The following is an 8,861-nucleotide window of genomic DNA, read 5'->3' as shown; positions in this document are numbered from 1 at the left end:
GATGAAGAAACTGAACAGTGCGGGCCCCAGGACATGCCCTGCCTGTCTCATGGGACCAGATGCTTCCAGGTGCTGAGTAGGTCCCATGAAAAGCTGAGCCCCTGCCCTGGCTATTCTATCGGTGAAGGAGTACCATTGCCCCTCCGTATACTTTTGAACTGTGCTTACTTGCATGATTTCTTAGCACCCTGCTTAGCAAAAGCCCCTGGGTCTGTAGCACTCTTGTGCTGCTCCATGCTATTTATTGATCTTAGTGTTAAAATCTCCATCGAACAAGGTCAGGGCACGTTGTTTGGGTAGATGTAATATCTTTTATTAGACCAAGTAGTTGGAAAAAAGTCCTTTGCATAGGACAAGCCTGTCTTCTTTCCCCCAAAGCTTCCACTTCAACACCCGCTTCACAAACTCCCCCCACAAAATCCTTCCCCAGGCCCCAGGATCACCAGCTTTCCTCCGGCATCTGTCAGAATAGATGGGCTTGTTGATATACTGGGGATACAGCAGATCTTAGGCCATTTAGTGTGAGGCAAGGAGGGGGAGATCTTTGCAAAATGAAGGGAGTAAACTCAAGGAAGGCCTCAAAGGTGTAGTGCAATATCACCGGGGTTGGGCTCTACTGCCATTTGGTCCTCTAGGAGCAGCTGGGAGGTCTCCCCAGACCCCCAGCATAATGCTGCAAATACTGCATATGCATCCTCAGTGGGGTAACACTGATAACTGAGGGTCGAGTGTGTTACCTTAACCCAAGAAATCCTCCTTTCCATGCACACGGGGCAGAAGAAAAGTGTCTTGAACACGAAGTGGAAGACGTCACTTCCAGGAGCATTAGTCTGGAAGACTCTTGGTAGATAAACTATGCTCTGCCCGTTTGGGATCGACAGGCTCCCATGCAACCTGGACGGCTGTCTCCGTGCCGGGTGGGTGGCTCTGGATTCTTGATTTGGTCCATGACACACTGTTTCTGCCTCTCTTGCTTTAGGGAGAAGGGGTTACACCCTTTGAAGCCTTATCAAAGTCCCTCAACAACCTGTGACATGACTGATGGGATCTCCAAAGGTGTCAGTGTGCAGGCGGTGGTTTGGTCTTGAAAGCTGACTAGTTTTCATCCTCCTTGGTTTTGTGGCTGGCAGCAGGGTGGGAATGATATTGGTGTTTTGGAACTGCTCGGTCATTTGTCTTCCTTTTCATCTTGCTCTCACCCTATTAATATCCCCAAAGTCTAACCCTTGCTATGGTGGGCTCATCGAATCAGAGCATTCAATGAACCTTGCTCTGGTTGTTTGAGATTAAACTATTCAGAGGAGATGACAGTCCTTACACATGCCGATGACTCACTAAGTCCCTTTGTGCAATCTAAGTCCATCCAGATGTTGACCTCAGCACAGATGCTGCGTTCTTCATCTGCTCCGCGGTTGCTGAGCCACTTGCAAAAGGGATGACGTGACTGTCGATGAGGAAAGACATGCCTACACAAAGGGTGGAAGGTGTGGTAAGGTGGCAATGATCTCCTCAATTTAATAATGCGCCGTGCTGGAAGTTGCCTGAGCGACATTAATGACTTGAGTTTGGATGGATAACGTTTGGTTTTCCGGAGGTGGAAATGAGCAGACTAGGTGCAAGGCAGTGGATAGACAGAGCTCGACTGGATCTAGTTTAGTACATGACACTCTTCCTGTTGCTCCTAGGAGCATGAGGTTTCAGATGAGCTATGGACCTGAGGCCCCGCATAAAAATCCCACAGCACTTACTGTCTGAGCAGGGCGTTAACACTGTTATCCTCATGAAATACTAAGTAAGGCAATCATCTTCCTTCAGTGTATCTTCCTCTCCCACAATTACTTGAATTCACTTTTTCCTCCCATGTTTTGTCCAAACTTACCGACTTTTGTTTTAGAAGTGCTGATCTCTGTTGCTGGACATTGAGGACTCCTAGGCCAGGTCCTCATCTGGAATAAATATTGGAGCTCCATCACCTCTGATTATAGCCTGGCTGACACCTGATGAGAGGCTGACCTAGAAGCGTAGAAAATTAGTCTTTTCAGAACATTACACTGGAGCATATGCCTTGTATGTATGCATGCAGAAAGAGACTCGGTAGTGCTTTTTTAACAAAAAACTTCAATGCTATAATGGCTGGTTAAACAATGTTACGAGACCACATGAGGAAGCAGGCTTCTTGGGAGATAAAGAGCTCAAAAAGCATTTAACTGAATCATAAAAAATGAGGGTTGAAGGGACCTCAGGAGGTCACGTCTAGTCCAACTCCCTGCTCCAAGCAGAATCAACCCCGACTATATCATCCCAGCCAAGGCTTTGTCTACCCGGGTCTTAAACACCTCCAAGGATGGACCTGTGACACTAGTCAGCGTGCATGCCTGTAGGCATCCCTGCCCTGCCTTTGCAGCTTTCTGGGAGGTTTTGTCAGAAGGAGAAAACCCTCTGAGATGGAAATTGTGCTACGAAAGTGCCAAGTGAATTGTTTTCCATGCTATTTCTTCCCTCCTTGAATCTCTATGGAGTGTGTAGCTTTTTTCTGACTTCAATCTCTTTTTCCTCATCCCCCGAATATTTTTCCAGGTCTTCCTGTTTACCAGATTTCTGGACTCAGATTTAGGGATTGTACCCTCAGTTCAGTTCCCATCCCAGTGGATGCATATCCCTAAATGGCCCTTTATCTTCTTGTTGGGCAGTTCAATAGGGACTGAATGACATGTCCATTGGCTCAGCATGCCCAACTAAATTGAGAAAACCCGTCAGGAAATACTTTTCCAACTGTAATAGGCCCTTGAAGTGCTGACAGGTCACCATGACCCTAGAGTTGTTTTCTGCTCAGGCATAATCATCACCACTAAAAAACCCCAAATAGATTTGATCAATGTTTGATTTGAAGTGTGTGGGGAGGGGGGAGAGGAGCTTCTCCTGTTGCTCTGGAGTTAATTTTTTTAAATTCAGATATCGAGGACCCAGTACTTTTAGGGGTGACCTTGCCATTGGATTCATAAAAATAATTGAAAAAAGCGTGTTGTTTCAATTTCTAGCGTGCCAGGTTGCATGCATTTCCAACAGCCTAAATCCCTGGCTATTAAAGGCTCTACTCCAAGGGAGAACAATTGCATGCAGACTACATTTCTCTGCAGTAAGGGCTTTAACTTGTCATTTCTGAAGACCTCAAGCGCTGCATAAAGGAGCTGACAAAGCTTTAGTGGCCAAGTCAGAAACACATGGTTGAAATGCTCCGAGCCAATCCTAAGGAACGGAGGGTGGAGGGCTGCAGTTTAGCAATGTTTTTCTCAGACCTGGGGAAAGACACAGACTTTCTAAGAATAAGACCTTGGTTCCCAGAAAGAAACTTTCCAAGATCTGGGAATGCATGGAATTTGTTAGCTCGACTCTCCCTCCCAAGCCCCCAAGAGGTGGGGAACTAGAAAGACAGAGACGTCTGGCCAGCAAGGCAATTTAGCCCATGTGCCGGAGAAAGTGTTGCTACGTTTTTTAATAAAGGACAGCCACAAAAATGTTCCCCTTAGCCTGTGATAAAGCTGCTGCCCCAGATCATGTGAGCTGAAGTGTGAGAAACCACAAAAGCTATTCATTCAGAAATACAAAATGTTGTCCTAACTATACCCCCGGAGAAGCAATTCCACCTGCAAACACACTTCGACCGAGTGCTGGAAAAGTTCAGACTAGACTTGCATAAAGCTAGAGCAATACGGGTAAGGGGATCACTTCTGATTGCAAACCTTGGAGCAGGAAAAGCCAGAGAAGGAGAAGAGCGGCTGAAGTGAAAGGACAATTAGCCCAAATGGTATCAACTATGAGCATTGTCAAGTGGAAGCTGGTGGGAGGTTCTTGGGACAACCTCAAGAGGGATTTTGTTCAGTTTATGAAGGGGATTATCTGATTGAGTGGGAAGTGATAGCTCAATGGCCCTAGAAGCCCTTTTTAGCCCTTTGTCTTTGATTTCTGGGGTGAATCATTGCCAATGAGATACCTGCCAACTATGTATGTTCACCCCAGGAAAGTGTGTTTCAAAAATGTTACCCATCAGAAATATTGAAGCCCTTAGGAGATGCGCTCGTTCTTGAAGACCTGATTTGGCAGCCTCCGAAGATGAAGAGTCCCCCTTAGAGGCAGAGGACTCCTATTAGTCCTCCTTTCAAAATTTGACCATGGGTTTTTCTGAATGGTCTTCCCACCCAACTGGGCTTCTCCAGCTCTTACTACCATACTTTTCTCAACTTGGAGCTTGGAACAGATGGCAGAGTGATATCCTGCCCCTGAAGAAGGGTTTATGGGTTTATTCATTGTGCACTCACAAGAGAGAACAATCTCTCTTTTAGGGCTGTGCAAAAGTTCACTGGCTGTTTTGTTTCGACTCATTTCGAGCTCGAAACAGCAAAATTGAAATGAAACAGAAGACTTCGAAACAGCTTTGAAACAAAATGAAGCCAGTGGAAATTTTTTTAAAGTTTCAAAACATTTCCAGTTTTGAAGCAGCAGCCAGGTGGTGGGAGGCAGGGGAGAGCCAGGGCTGTGCTCTGCAGTCCCTTGTGGCTCAGCCCGGCTGGGAGTGCAGCCCTGGTGCTGCCCACCTCCCGCTGCCAGGCTGCACTCTGATTGGTCTGCCCAGCCAGTGGTGGGAGTCCCACAGAGCCGGGGCTGCTCTCCACTTCCCGCCACTGGGCTGAGTTCCACAGGGCTGTGAGCTGCTGGGACCCAAGACTGGTGTGGGGTGGGCAGAGCACAACCCCAGGCTGCACCCTGCCCCCCACATGGTGCTGCAAGCTGCTGGGATGCTGGGGAGCGGGTGGGGGGACAGGCATGCCGATGCAAGGCGGGGAGGGTCCTCGCATGAGCTGATCTGCCCCAGCCCCATGCTGGAACTGGCTGGAGGAGGGTGCGGGCCCAGGGCAGATCAGCTGGTGCAGGCACTCTCCTCCATCTTGGGATCAGGGTGGCAGGTCCCTGCACCAGCTGATCTGCCCTGGCCCTTGCCAGTGGCTGCAGATGGCAGCACCCATCTCCTGTCAGCTGGTAGGCAGATTGGGGGCCTGCCAGCACCCCCGGGAGGGTTGCAGAGACTGTGCCAGAGTTCTTCTGGGGGTGTGAGCCCCCGATCTGCCTGCCAGGTGACAGGAGACAGGTGCTGCCACCTCGGACCGGCAGCAGCACTGATCTTCCCAACTCCAGTCCCAAGTGGTAGCACTGGGCTTCTCTCATCTGGTAGGCAGATCCAGGGCTCATGCTTCTGGAAGGTCTCTGGCACATCCCTCCAAGGGGTGCTGGCAAGCCCCCAATCTGCCTGCCTGCTGCATTTTATGTTTCCCCATAATAACTATGGGCAAGACATCAAAACAGCATTGAAACAGCAAAACATTTTTGACAAAATGAAACAGAACAGTGGTTTTGAAACAAAGCAAAACTAGAAACAAAACACTGTTCTGTTGAAACTGAAGTCGAATTGGAACGGTGCTGTTTCTCACTACCCTGCTCTCTTGGATCACAAGCACCATATCTGGAGGGTCTGTCCTGATCTGCTTAACATTTCAGTCAGTCTGGTGAAGCTGAAAACAATATCCATCTTATCAACAAGCTGGGCATGCACCATTGGGAAAGGTGCTGCTATTATGTATATTGAAGTAGCATCTAGAGCAGAGGTGGGCAAAATACATCCCAGGGGCTGGATCCGGCCACCAGGCCATTTTATCTGACCTGTGGGGCCCCTAAAAAATTTAGAAAATGTATATTTATTTGCTCCTGGCTGCCTGTCAATGATGACAGGAGCCAGGGGCAGTAGGACCCAGGGGAAGCTGGCAGCAGGATCAAATAGCAAGGACTGCCTTAGCCCCACCTCCCCAAACAGAAGCCCCTGCCTAGTAGAGGCTTCTGACCTTGGACCATGGGGCTGTTCCTGCTACCCTGCACCAGAGAGGGAAATCTGGCCCTTGACAGCTTGCCAAAACTTGGTAAGTGGCCCTTCACCTGAAATAATTGCCCATCCCTGATCCAGAGGTATGAATGGAAGTAGCCCCCTGTTGTACTCAGCCCTTACCATATCATGTCCCTGGAGATTTTACCATCTAAAGAGCCAAGGTATATGAAGTACACGAGGTGAAACAGAGATCAAGTTGAAGGTGAAGATGGGAAAAGAAGAGTCTAGAATCGGTGCTCAGAGCTGTTCCTATTAGCTTGTGCCTATAAAATGGCATCCCCTGTTCATTTTCCACTATAAAACTCCAATACTCTTCCTGCATGCTGCATTTTTATTTGGTTTATTAGCTCATCCAAGAAATACATTGATTTACCCTGTAGCAAATCATGCCAGCATTGGGAGAGCTATAGCTGAATTTATGATCTACTCAGGAAATAGTCATTTCTGGCCATCCTCTTGTTTTGAAGTTTACCATTCTGTCTGACTCAGAAGAATATATTTTTATGCCCTTCCAGCTGTGGGTAAGTCTTATTTACAGATTTCAATAAACGCTATTCTCCTTTCAAAAGGTTAAATCCTGCAGTTCTTATGCAAGGCTCGGCCCTAAGGAGGGCTGGGTTCTGTGGTTTGCCTTTGTCTTATGCTATGAACTTCACTGGGTTTTCTATATGTATAGGGTAGGGATTCAGGAAGAGAGACCAAGGAGACATGATGGGGTAACAAGGTGTAGAACTTGGATGGACATGAGTTTGGGATGACCAAACGCAAATACCATGATCATTTTAGGCTCAGAAGAATATGGGCTCCCGGCAGCTTTATATCTTTGTACCTGACTATGTGTCTACCTTGAGCAATGGGAAATGCCTTGTCTCAAAAGGTGTCCTGTGATGGGACATCAGCTGTTCTTCCACCCTCATAGCCTCTGCATCGTTGAAAAAAGGATGGCCAAGGATGGCCAGTTTTAGCTGAAAAGCTCAACAGAGCTTAAAAACTAGAAACAGTGTGATAAGTGCATGTGTGTGTCAACAATACTTCACAGCATCTTTCCTGCTCATTTAGCTACTCATATGGCCAACTTCACAATTTGATCTTGTAAACCTTACACAGGTCTGGGTTTTGCTTTTGGATTCACAGCCTGTGGAAACATGGAATATTTCTAACCCTGCTTGAAACTCAAACTAAAATGTTTATTTCCTTTAAATGCTTCTTGCCTTGTGAACTTTTGCATGAAACCTAGAGAAATAAGATGACAAAAAGGGCCCTGGTTCAACTTGAAACAGACCACAGGGCATAAGGTATCAGATAAAGAAGATCTCTTACAATTAAGGGGTCATCTGAGGCTGGAGAAACCTAAATCCAGGGAGGGGAATCAGGGGATAAGGAAGAAAGTAAACAAGTCCCTGAAGTCCTGAAGTCTGGTGGCAGAATAAGAGTAGCAGTAGGGTGGGAGGGGAAGGAGCCCTTCCTCCAAGCAGTGTAAGGGATGGTAGTAGTCAGCCATCTCATCCTACTCACCTCTCCATCATCTCTTGCCCTTTTCGTGTCCTGAAGGATGGAGTAACTCCAAGTGCCTTGTCTCCCACACTTCTCCAGTTCTTTTTGAGGAAGCCAGTTTCTTGGCTTCCTTATCTCTCTTAGGGGAATGGGCAACAAGGTTACCCCCTGTTACCCCTTGTCTATCAAAGAGTCTGCTCACCCAACCCCAGGAGTGGCCATCAACCAAGATGATCTACTCAGGTCCCTTCCAGCCCTAGAAACTATGAAACCCCAACCACACCAACCCCAACCATAACCCTAACTTGATGCCCCATCAAGGCAGAGCTGCTCCCTTTGAAAGCCTCAGGTAGCTGGGGCTACATCCTGCTGGATGCACTCTTGTGGCAGCCCAGATGGGGCTGGGCCTGGCTTTGATTGGTATGCCCAGAAGGACTCCCAGTCCAAAGAGGTGAGGTTTCTAGGCATCTGCACAATCAGGTTTTTCCCATGTAAAGGGCCATCTGCACAGTTTAGGATAGCTGCTAAGAGGGCCTCAGGGCCATTTTCTTCAACTCTCTTTAGGTTCCCACTCTATCCTCAGCATCGTAGTATCCAAGTGCCTTCCAGGCATGAATGAAACCACATGACTAACACCTGCTGCAAGTGGTTCTTTCTCTTCCCAGGGGGAACATTTTATAGAACAGGGAGTGTTTTTTTAGGTAGGGTTTTATTTTGGACTCCGTTATTGCTTTTCTTGCAAAGGTGCATCCCGTGCTGTGTTACTGTGGTGATGGAGGCCTCTTAGGGCTCCTCCAGAGCAGAGGAAGTAGGAAGCAAGAAGGCTGAAAAAAAATCAGATGCTGACCCCCGATGGTATAGCACTGACCTCAACTCCTTTTCCAAGACCCTGTAGGTTGAGTGGGGGAGACAGTATGGGTAGCCACAAATATCCCAAAGGCAAAAAAGTCAGGATCCCCTGAGAAATCAGGAAATTTTAGGGGGGAAAAAAATCCCCATTGCTTTTTTTTCCCACTGGCCTACTGATTACTAAGGGAAGCTGCCTGGATCAGAGAGCTGATCATCTCAGGACTGAAATTCAGTCTTCAGAGCACAAAAAGATTCAGCTTCCTTTGCAGTTCAGGGGATGAATCCTAGCTGTTCTTTTTCTTAGAACCGAGTGTGGGTTAGCTTCACCCACCGTAGCCCAGGTTATCTTTTTGGGTTGCTGACTGCTCTTGGCATTTCCTCCAAGCTGTCTATATGTAGGGCCCTGAAAAAGCCAAAAGGGTTTCATTTCATTCTTTGGAATGGTTATTCCATGATTATCCCCTGCTGATTTTCTTGCTGGTTTATCACTGACTTCATGGATGCATCTATGTGTGCACATTTATTGTACAGTACTCCAAATTACTTCACCGTATGGGCACATGTCTACACATGCATGCCCATACTG

The sequence above is a fragment of the Crocodylus porosus genome, unplaced genomic scaffold, assembly GCF_001723895.1.
Source record: "Crocodylus porosus isolate Cpor-Errol unplaced genomic scaffold, CroPor_comp1, whole genome shotgun sequence".
NCBI lineage: Eukaryota > Metazoa > Chordata > Crocodylia > Crocodylidae > Crocodylus > Crocodylus porosus.
The sequence above is the reverse complement of the archived record's forward strand: the minus strand, read 5'-3'. Positions refer to the sequence as shown.